General features: G+C 29.1%; 1 long non-coding RNA gene across 1 annotated transcript; it reads left to right on the top strand.

Annotated features, from left to right (window-relative positions):
- Window positions 1-3199: 3199 nt before the first annotated feature.
- LOC139875766 (uncharacterized) lies at window positions 3200-4398 on the top strand. Its single transcript, XR_011767947.1, has 3 exons — window positions 3200-3282; window positions 4103-4177; window positions 4271-4398. It is a non-coding gene; the product is annotated as an uncharacterized lncRNA (long non-coding RNA).
- The last annotated feature ends 7600 nt before the right edge of the window (window positions 4399-11998 follow it).

Below are 11998 nucleotides of genomic sequence, written 5' to 3'. Positions count from 1 at the left end.
CTCTTATTTCTCCCTCAGCTCATACTTTAAAGTATTTGTCAATATGCTCCATCCAATTTTGATTCTTGATATACTCCTTACCTTCATATCTGTCATTCTTCTTTTTCATCTGCCGCCGGAAGAATCTATTTACTTTTACTATACCCTTGGGTTTATAGTGTTTTTAGTTCTCCCGTGTCTTTATATTGCTATTTGCATCGATATATACGGTTTATTATTTCTGGGTGGTTGTTGGATTTTATATCTTCTCTTATATTTCGATGTCTCTACTTCTGTCTCTCATAATCATTGTCATCTCCAGTTAATGCTCTTTTTTATTTGCTGCGATTTATACCCTAATTTCTATTTCAGAATTTTGTCCTTTCATTTCTTCTTCTTGCGATTAAGCACCGCTTGTAATGGTCCAGAATTAGTAGATATGAATTTCGGAATGAACATTGTTAATGTTCTAGGAAGGAAATTGTAATGGCACGATCTTGACTTGTCAAATTACTAGAATACCTCGGAAAAGGCCGAATCATCAAGAAATATTTTCTTGATATTTTAGAGGTTAAATAGAATACAAGAATCGTATAACATGGCACATGATGATGTTATGATCTGTGAATCATCACATTCTATTTAGAAAATCAGCATGCCTTACTGTAATATAATCACGTTGATCAAGTGTCATTATATTATACTAACTCATGCTTCAGCTCCCAACACTACTTCAAAAAATATTCATATTTTAAACTCGAATGTTTCAGAATTTAGAAACTAAAATAGTTTCTTTTATGATGTAATACAGATAGCGCGAAGAGGTAAATGATTTCAGATTAGAATTATTAAGAAAATATCTTCAGAAATATGAAGGATATTTATAATGAAAGATACGATGATATCTTAGAATTTCTAATATTAGAGGATGATGAAGAATATTGTCCGCAGGAGTTTAGGGTCAGGAGCAAGGTATTCGTTAATGACTTCAGCAGGTACTGAATCATTTGGATCCTTTGAAGTCAGGTTCAGTCTTTGTGATTTGTCCACAGCTTCCTTCATACTTTGCTCAATCCGGTTTCCAATTCCAAGACTTCTCTTTTTCTGCGCTTTGCCAGCACACTTCTTCATTATCATCAAACTTTTACTGTTAAAGTCGTTTATAGTTTTTGCTGCTTCATCAGCATTTTTCCATTTTCGGAGAACCAATTTGTAGTTCGGAGTGTTTTTCAGAAACTTCACATTCAAATTAAGTCTAGAAGATAGACGTTATATATACACATATAACTGTTGGCGTAGACATGCTACAAGATTTCAAGATACTGATTGCTAATTCCCAATGATTCGTATGGCAATTTTCGTTACAAGATGCGAATGAGTAAATGATGGGGTTTCGGTAATTATAATGATTCTTCGGAAGGTCAAAGATCAGTGAAGTTGTGATTAAGTTTATTGCTAATGTGGTGAAATATGAAAGGTTCTCCGGTAACAAAAGGGTAATCATATATATCAAGATTATGATAAGGCTACTCCGAATGAAAAATCGAAGTTGTCTTGCTGGAGCTGTGATAAAATTTGCTACTTTGAAAAGGAATTGCAAAGTTATTTTTGCTAATAAATGCCAAAGGATCTGACACAGATCTGTGTTGAATTATGACTTTGGTTTCGAGAGCTTTTTAAGTACATAACTGTGGGTAATATGTGGTTGGATCATCATCTCGATTGCTCATTATTTGAAGTGTCTTCAGAAATTTTCGAAGGGTTTGAACACAGATTGTAATCGTTAATATACATTTAATGTTCTAACACAATTTTGAAGTCAAAGTATAGCTTTAATAGATGTAGGAATCTAAAAGTGATGGTACCGGTTATATCTCGAATTGAATTATGAGGTTTCAAAATCAGAATATGTAATTGAGTTTGAATGAGTATGGTTGTTTTGATTTATATGAAAGAATGTATATTATTGTGAAAGTAGGTAGTATAGTTGATAATTTGCTTAATCAAATTCGAAGAATGTAGCATATATATATATATATATATATATATATACATCTCGGGTATTACCTACCCGTTAAAAAAATTTCACAATTAATATTTTGTACAAAAGAATTTTATTACAGTCTTTATGAATATATATATATATATATATATATATATATATATATATATATATATATATATATATATATATATATATATATATATATATTCTCTTCAGATGTAACATAGATTTTAATGAGTTAATACTAAATTAAACTCATTTGATTTATGGTTGGAATTAGAATTGAATAATCCCTTAAAGGCTTTAGAGATTACATAAGTATTTCTTCAATAATATTGAAATTATGAATCAATACTTCGTTATTTGTTGAGGCGTGATGTTGGTTTTCGTTAAATTCTTGTGAACTTCGCAAAGTACGAATGATGTTATCTGAAAAGTTTTGGGTACATCGATGATGGAAGTGTAAAATCAAATATATACTTGATTTATTATGAATTGGAATTTGTTGAATTGAGACAGAGATTGTAGTTAACGCTGGTTAAGTTGCGGCCGAAGGACGTACATTATTGCATATTTGTAATATAAATTAACCGAGTAGTTAAGATTCACACACGATAGCTTAGCACGGAAAGATTTATTTTTTTATTTCGAATATATATATATATATATATATATATATATATATATATATATATATATATATATATCTATATATATAAAAGAGAGTTGAAAAATAACACATGTCATTAGTACCTTAATTATAGCTAATTGTGCCAAGTGGAAAATACACATGTCCATCCTTTAATAATTCTGAATTTTATACTATTATAAACAAAATATTTAACTAAATTCTTATTACTTACGAGTATTAGGAGTTTCGATGTAAATTAGGGTTTGGTGTTTGTAAGGGTTCGTTAATGCAGTTTCGAATTGTGAATATTTTTTCGATTCTGGCTTTCCTTCTCTTTGTTTGTAAAGTTTTGATTTTGGGTTTTGAAGAATATTTCAATTATTGTAGCATTCTATCATAATTTATGTATTTTTAGGATGATTATGTTTGAGTGTTTGATTTAGGTTTTGTAACATGAATTATAATGAATGTTTGGTGAATGAAAAGTTATGGTGCAGACGTTTTTTCCTTAACCCTTTGTCAACCGACTGCAACTCATCACCATGGAATCCAGAATCCTACGCGACGGAACACTTGAAGGGGATGGAACATCCCTGAATTTAAGCGATTAATTTTTTGTTCGCGAACCTTCAATTTACCGCTACCCGTTGGCTATCTTCATCAATTGGTATAAATATTCGCCTGTCCTCTGTTGTCGTTTTTGATTTTGAAAGTAACCATCAATTTGTTCTACTTATGTTTTTAATTTTGTATTCTTATTATAAGAATTGACACACGTAGATTCAACATCCACCATTGAGATTTAGGTTGATCTCTTATTGTGTAATTTTATCAACCAACTTGAGCTCTATTGAACAAAAGCTCACAATAACAAAAAAGGTCTAGAGTTATTTAAAAGTAAAATTCCGAAGTCGGTTTATGGGTAATGAAATTATACTTTGGAAGTACTAAATTTTTTTCATATAAAAAATATGATGGTGCCTTAGAAGCTATAGAAGCATATATAACTTTGATGAGAATTATTTTATAGCTTGTATATTGATTTTTGTATCTGACTACCAATGAACTTATGATCGTTTATTTGATGATGTTAACAGAATATTAATTGGTATCGCGGACGATTTCTAAAGTTTTATTTGAAAAACGTTTCTTTGTATTCCTTGCTTAGATGTTAAGAGAACATATAACTGTTTATGTGAAAATATATCCCGAGGATGTATAATAGCTTTAATCTCTGAGTGTGGGAAGTAGTAGTAATAAAGTAGTAGTAATGAATTAATATGAAGTAGTAGTCCAAATGGTAGTGTCTATATGGAAATGTGTGAATACAATTTGTAACAATTGAGGGTTAAGCGTCAGGTACATGTTTTATAGATCGTATATTATTTCATTTTTTTCAACATATGTGGCTGTCTGCATCAGCTACATGTTATAAATATGTTGACGTTGAATTGGATACTACTTATAGTGACACACTTATATAGCAGGACTACACTTTTCCTTACTCTTTAAGATGTGCTTGATGCTATTACCCAACTTCCGACCTAGGCTACATGTTAAAGGTTATGATTCTTATATATTTCATAAATATGCATTATTAATTTTTATGTTCATATCTCGCCTACATGTTGGTATTTACCTTGGTTTTCTTACAGTTGCACATTAGTAGCTCAACATAACTGCATATGCGGGCTTTCTTCTTGAAGTTTAAGATATAAGCATATGTTTTTAGATGTATACATCATTGTTAATGTATTTGGTGAGACGTATTTAAATCTAGACATCTGTTGTATTTTTTTCAATGATTGAGGTGACTTTGATCAAGATGTATATAATGATTTCTTAGTAAATCATAGTCTTTCACTATTGCAGCTCTTTATAGAATGAAAAAATCATGATATATGTCATTAATTTTGAATGATTTTTGAGCAACTGTGCAACGCACGGGCTCAAAACCTAGTATATATATATATATATTACATATAATTTTTTCAGAGGGAATGAGTTAATTCTTCATAACTCGTTGATACAATATACGCGTTATTGATTCGTAATGATGTCCACAGTGATTCTTGAACTGACGGAGTTTGTGATGTTATAAATGTTGTTGATTCTGATGCTGACTGTACTGGCGATGCTGGTGACACTGACGGTACTGATGATGCTATTGGTAAAACAAGTTTAGCTTGTTAATCACACACCATTTTTGTCAGGATTTCTACTCTTCCTTCTATCATTTTGGTTCGCTTAACTGATTTATGGTTAGGGCTAAATTAGATAATCTCTAAGACTTTAGAGATTACATAATCTCCGCGTAATGTTTCTCCAATGAAGTTATGAATTAATATTCCGTTTAGTTATTGTTGTTGGTACTCCTTGGTATCTATGGTGCGTATGACGTTGATGCTTGAGGTACAGATTGTGACGTTGCGGTGTGAGATGCGGATGTTGTTGTTGATGGTGGTGATGGTACTGTTGGTGTTGCTGATGGTAGTACTGTTTATGCTGCTGGTGCTGCTGTTGGTGTTTGTAACCTTTGCACCATATTCTCCAGAGCCACTACCCGAGCGCGAAGCTCGTTGACTTCTTCTATTACACCGGGGTGATTGTCGGTTCGGACAAGCGGATAAATAAAATCTAGAATTTGATTTAGAATGTAATCGTGACGAGATACTCTGGAAATGAGAGAGAAAATGGTGTCTCGAACAGGTTCGCCGGTAAGTGCTTCAGGTTCTTCGCCAAGAGGGCAATGTTGTGGACTGAAAGGATCGCCTTCTTCTTGTTTCCAATGATTGAGGAGGCTACGAACCCATCCCCAATTCATCCAGAATAGGTGATGACTGATTGGTTGATCCTTTCCGGTCACACTGCTTTCGGAGCTTAAGTGAGATTCCATTTCGGAATCCGAGTTACTTGTACTGATGACAAATTCCATTTCGTACGATTGGATAAAGGATTTTTCGATATAAAATGATTTTCGACTATCGGGTGGTATTATATTTACATAGGATATCTATATATATAGATCAAAAGATTTCGTAGATTACGGAGGAATTTGCGGGATATGTCAGGCAAAGTTTAAAGTAACAGATACGATAAGATATGATTTAGCAGATACGCTAAGATATGAATTTTGTCTATACACTACTCATGCAATTAATGTAGCAAGATGTGTCTAGAATAATAATGATAAATAGGTAATTTCCTAAGGATGATAAGCAGATGATTTCCGACTAGAAATGATAAGCAAAACTTTTGATATGCAGACACGGTCGATGTCCAGACTCACTAATGCATCCTAACGACTTATCAGTTAGACACACTAATGCAGACCTGGTTCGCTAAGACCACCGATCTGATACCAACTGAAAGGACTCGTTCATATACATTATAAACGATTTACAATAGTTGATTACATCGCGATGTATTTGACCTCTATATGATACATTTTACAAACATTGCATTTGTTTTTAAAAGACAAACTTTCTTTACATCGAAAATTGACAGGCATGCATACCATTTCATAATATCCACTGTCCAACTATAAATTGACTTAATAATAATCTTTGATGAACTCAATGAGTCGAATGCAACGTTCTCGAAATATGCTATGAAAGACTCCAAGTAATATCTTGAAAATGAGCAAACGCACATCGGAAGATTTCTTTCAATCCTGAGAATAAACATGCTTTAAAGTGTCAACCGAAAGGTTGGTGAGTTCATTAGTTTATCATAATCATTTATTTTCATCATTTTAATAGACCACAAGTATTTCATTTCCAGTTCTCATAAATATACGTCCCATGCATAGAGACAAAAATCATTCATATGGTGAACGCCTGGTAACCGACATTAACAAGATGCATATAAGAATATCCCCTATCATTCTGGGAAATCCTTCGAACATGATAAAAACGAATTCGAAGTACTAAAGCATCTGGTACTTTGGATGGGGTTCGTTAGACCCAATAGATCTATCTTTAGGATTCACGTCAATTAGTAGATCGGTTTACTAATTCTTAGGTTACCAAGCAAAAGGGGCATATTCGGCTTCGATCATTCACCCATATAATGTAGTTTCAATTACTTGTGTCTAGTTCGTAAAACATTTATAAAAATTGCGCATGTATTCTCAGCCCAAAAATATAAAGGGTAAAAAGGCAAATGAAACTCACCTATTGTATTTCGTAGTAAAAATACATATAACGTCATTGAACAAGTGCAAGGCTGGCCTCGGATTCACGAACCTAAATTAATTATATATATTAATATGTTGGTCAATATTTGTCTAACAATTAGATCAGGTCATAGTATACCACAATCCTAATGCTCGAGACTAATATGCAAAAGTCAACAAAAGTCAATTTGACTCAAAATGATTTCTAAAATTTATACATGATTATAATATATTTTAAATATCGTCATTTTATATTTTTAAATATTTTTAAAAGATCTATTAGAGTAAATAATATAATTCATTTATTAATAAATAAAATTTTATATTAAAATTTATATAATAAAATATACTTTTATATATATTAATTAATAAAATTTATAGAGTTCATTTAATATCATAAAGATAATATGATAGGTATTAAAGTAATTTATTACACGTAGTAAAATATGTTTGTATCACATATTTATTTGATAAAATAATATCTATTATAATAGTAAGTAAAAGTTGTATTATTTTGTAATAATAATTATTATTATAAAAATATCAATATTTATAATTACTAAGATGACATTATGATAAAACGATAATTCTAATTATGATAACTTTAATATTTACGATACTTTTTAATATTATTTTTAAAATAATAATTCTATTTAAAATGATAATAATAATGATATTTTATAGTAACAATGACATTTCTATTAAAATGATAATTTTTGTTAAAATGTGAGTTTTAATACTAACGATACTTTTAATAATAATAGTAATAATAAAAATAATAAGAACGATAATTTTATCTAAATCAATATCTTATAATATTTTAATTTCATCATAATACTCTTACTCATTATTTCCTAATCGTTTCGTTTAATAGTTTTTAATCGTCTTTTATATCGTGTTCATAATAATGATAATAATAGTAATCAAAATAATTAGGTGTTACTAATATTAGTTTTAATTACAATAATACTAATAATGATAATTACGAGGACATTATTAACGATAATACTAATAATTATTTTAATGATAATATAATAATAATAATAACAATAACAATAACCATTTTTAAATAATGATATATATATTAATAATGATAATAATAATAATGATAATAATAATAATAATAATAATAATAATAATAATAATAATAATAATAATAATAATAATAATAATAATTAGATAATAATAATAATAATAATACTAATTATAACTTTAACGATAATAACGATAGTAATAATAATAAAAATAACAATTTTTAATGATAAATCCTTTTATTGATAAAGATAATAATAATAATAATAAAATAAAACTAGAACGACGATAATAACGACGATAATAATAATCATTTTTAATAATAATACAAAAAATTCGATTGACTATAACTTCAAATCCGTTCATCGAAACCATTCGATATCTAAAGGAAAAGTTCTTAATTTTTTACTAGCTTTCCAATGACATGCATATCTTATACCTTATCTCAACCGCATATATAACTAATTCATGATTCAACATAACCTAACTAAAGGCAATATTAAAAGTACAAACATGCATAATTCTATATACTCGAGCACTAGTTAGGGATACACTATTAGTATGTAAAAGTTAAATTATGAGTACTCACGTATCAATATTGAGATTCAATATTGCAGAAAAGGTACGTAAACGCAACGGAGATAATAAATACTAGATTGACCTCACGAGCATACCCATGAACCATACCCATCTCCTCCATAGCTATAACCCATAATTTCCTTAGCCCTATCCTACTCGAAAACCAGTTTTGAAAAATAACACGCGTATGAACTCGTCATAGTATTTTATGTATATTACTAATAATATCGCTCCTACTAATAATAATAATAAGTTTAATAATAATAATAATAATAATAATAATAATAAGAATAATAATAATAATAATAATAATAATAATAAAAATAAATAAATAAATAAGTATGTATATGTATATTTAGAGAGAGTGAGATCGAGATAAATGAATCAATAAATAAGAAACAGAAACTGGGTACGTTCAACATTTAAAGGAATTTAACCTCACCAACTCCCCCATGCGATCGCATGGGGGCTCCTTGAAAAATTCATGCGAGCGCATGCTACCATCTCCCAGCTCATATGCATTACTTACTCGCTGCCGACACTCTTAATTATATTTATTTGATATATATTATATTTAATTTATATAATTACTTATATATTATATTATATTTACGGAAATAGTAAAAATATTTTAATTTCATCATAATACTCTTACTCATTATTTCCTAATCGTTTCGTTTAATAGTTTTTAATCGTCTTTTATATCGTGTTCATAATAATGATAATAATAGTAATCAAAATAATTAGGTGTTACTAATATTAGTTTTAATTACAATAATACTAATAATGATAATTACGAGGACATTATTAACGATAATACTAATAATTATTTTAATGATAATATAATAATAATAATAACAATAACAATAACCATTTTTAAATAATGATATATATATTAATAATGATAATAATAATAACGATGATAATAATAATAATAATAATAATAATAATAATAATAATAATAATAATAATAATAATAATAATAATTAGATAATAATAATAATACTAATTATAAATTTAACGATAATAACGATAGTAATAATAATAAAAATAACAATTTTTAATGATAAATCCTTTTATTGATAAAGATAGTAATAATAATAATAATAATAATAATAATAATAATAATAATAATAATAATAATAATAATAATAATAATAATAATAATAATAATAAAATAAAACTAGAACGAGGATAATAAAGACGATAATAATAATCATTTTTAATAATAATACAAAAAATTTGATTGACTATAACTTCAAATCCGTTCATCGAAACCATTCGATATCTAAAAGAAAAGTTCTTAATTTTTTACTAGCTTTCCAACGACATGCATATCTTATACCTTATCTCAACCGCATATATAACTAATTCAGGATTCAACATAACCTAACTAAAGGCAATATCAAAAGTATAAACATGCATAATTCTATATACTCGAGCACTAGTCAGGGATACACTATTAGTATGTAAAAGTTAAATTATGAGTACTCACCTATCAATATTGAGATTCAATATTGCAGGAAAGGTACGTAAATGCAATGGAGATAATAAACACTAGATTGACCTCACGAGCATACCCATGAACCATACCCATTACCTCCATACCTATAACCCATAATTTCCTTAGCCCTATCCTACTCGAAAACCAGTTTTGAAAAATAACACGCGTATGACCTCGTCGTAGTATTTTATGTATATTACTAATAATATCGCTCCTACTAATAACAATAATAAGTTTAATAATAATAATAATAATAATAATAATAATAATAATAATAATAATAATAATAATAATAATAATAATAATAATAATAATAAAAATAAATAAATAAATAAGTATGTATATGTATATTTAGAGAGAGTGAGATCGAGATAGATGAATGAATAAATAAGAAACAGAAACTGGGTACGTTCAACATTTAAAAGAATTTAACCTCATCAACTCCCCCATGCGATCGCATGGGGACTCCTTGAAAAATTCATGCGAGTGCATGCTACCATCTCCCAGCTCATATGCATTACTTACTCGCTGCCGACACTCTTAATTATATTTATTTGATATATATTATATTTAATTTATATAATTACTTATATATTATATTATATTTACGGTCATGGTAAAAATATAATTTTTACTCAAATGACACGGACGTTGTCACTCGACTCATGTTCCACTTTCGGTTTTTCGAGCGCACTTTCGTGTGTTTAGAAAACTAGCCTTTTACGTTACGTGACATGTACACTTATTAATAATTTGACTTTACTTATCAAAAATTTACCTTATGATAAATGTAACCTATAAAATTGAGTGTTGTGGTCATTTTGTGACGATCGCTCCAAATCCATATGGACGAACACGTCATTCATCGATTTCATTGCGAGGTATTTGACCTCTATATGATACGTTTTGTAAATATTGCATTCTTTTGAAAAGGCACACCATAAATGAATATTTAAATCAAAGGTTTTGGACATCTGATTATTTCTACATATAGACAATCACCGTAAATAATAGTTTACAATAGTACTTCCGTTGACAACGCAGTCAAAATAAGATACATGGTGATGATTTGGTGAATGCAACGTTTCCTTGATAAATATGCCATGTAAGACTCCATGCACATAGCTTGTCTAACATATAAGCAAACAGCAGAAGACTTCTAGGGAACCTGAGAATAAACATGCTAACAAGTGTCAACACAAAGGGTGGTGATTTCATAGTTTTAATGTCTTGCATAATCTGTACATAAAGGTGGATCACAAGATTCCAGTTGTTTCATCCAGAAACGTTTATCAAAATATTCTACAAGGTTGAGCACCCTGGTAACTAAGCTTTAACGTTATAATAAGTACCCCTGTTTTAACATACATGCAATCAACATGTACAATACACGCAATCCAACGTGTACTAAACTCAAATAGTATACGTCTGTTTTATAGTTCAGGCTAGGGTTTCTATACCTGGAACAGACGGGGATGTCAAGCCCTATGGATCCATATATAACTACTCGCGCCCACCAGTTCTTATAACTGGCAGTTACTAGTTACCAAAGCTAAGGGATTTTCGGTTCAAACTCGGTGTAGAATTTAGTATGTACTTGTATCCATTGCGTTTAAAATAAAGTGCATGTATTCTCAGCCCAAAAATATAGATTGCAAAAGCAAATAAAAAGGGAGCAAATGAAACTCACCTTAGCAGCATATAAATTCGTTCACCAAAATGTGACTGAAACTCGGATTACCAAATAACCGTAGATCTCAACCTAGAGAATATATGTTGGTCAATAAATGTCTATCAAGCTAGGTCAGGTCATAGTGTATCACAATCCTAATGCTCGAGATCGACGTACAAAAGTATCCAAAGTAGTTTCAAAAAGTCAATTTTGATAATAGTTCAACAAAACGAGACGTACCTTATTTAAGGATTCATTTACTCGGTTGGTAATATTCAAAAATCCAATTTATCAATCTTACAAACAAGTTGTTTAAATCTTAATTGCAGATTCAAAAGCAATTTCAATTAACGTCAATCATAATTCAGTTGATCATATCTTTTAATCCGTTCATCGAAATTATTTGATATCTAAATGAA

Source organism: Rutidosis leptorrhynchoides, chromosome 1 (assembly GCF_046630445.1).
Source record: "Rutidosis leptorrhynchoides isolate AG116_Rl617_1_P2 chromosome 1, CSIRO_AGI_Rlap_v1, whole genome shotgun sequence".
NCBI classification, from domain to species: Eukaryota; Viridiplantae; Streptophyta; class Magnoliopsida; order Asterales; family Asteraceae; genus Rutidosis; species Rutidosis leptorrhynchoides.
Note: the sequence above shows the minus strand (reverse complement) of the source record. Positions and strands in the feature narration are given on the sequence as shown.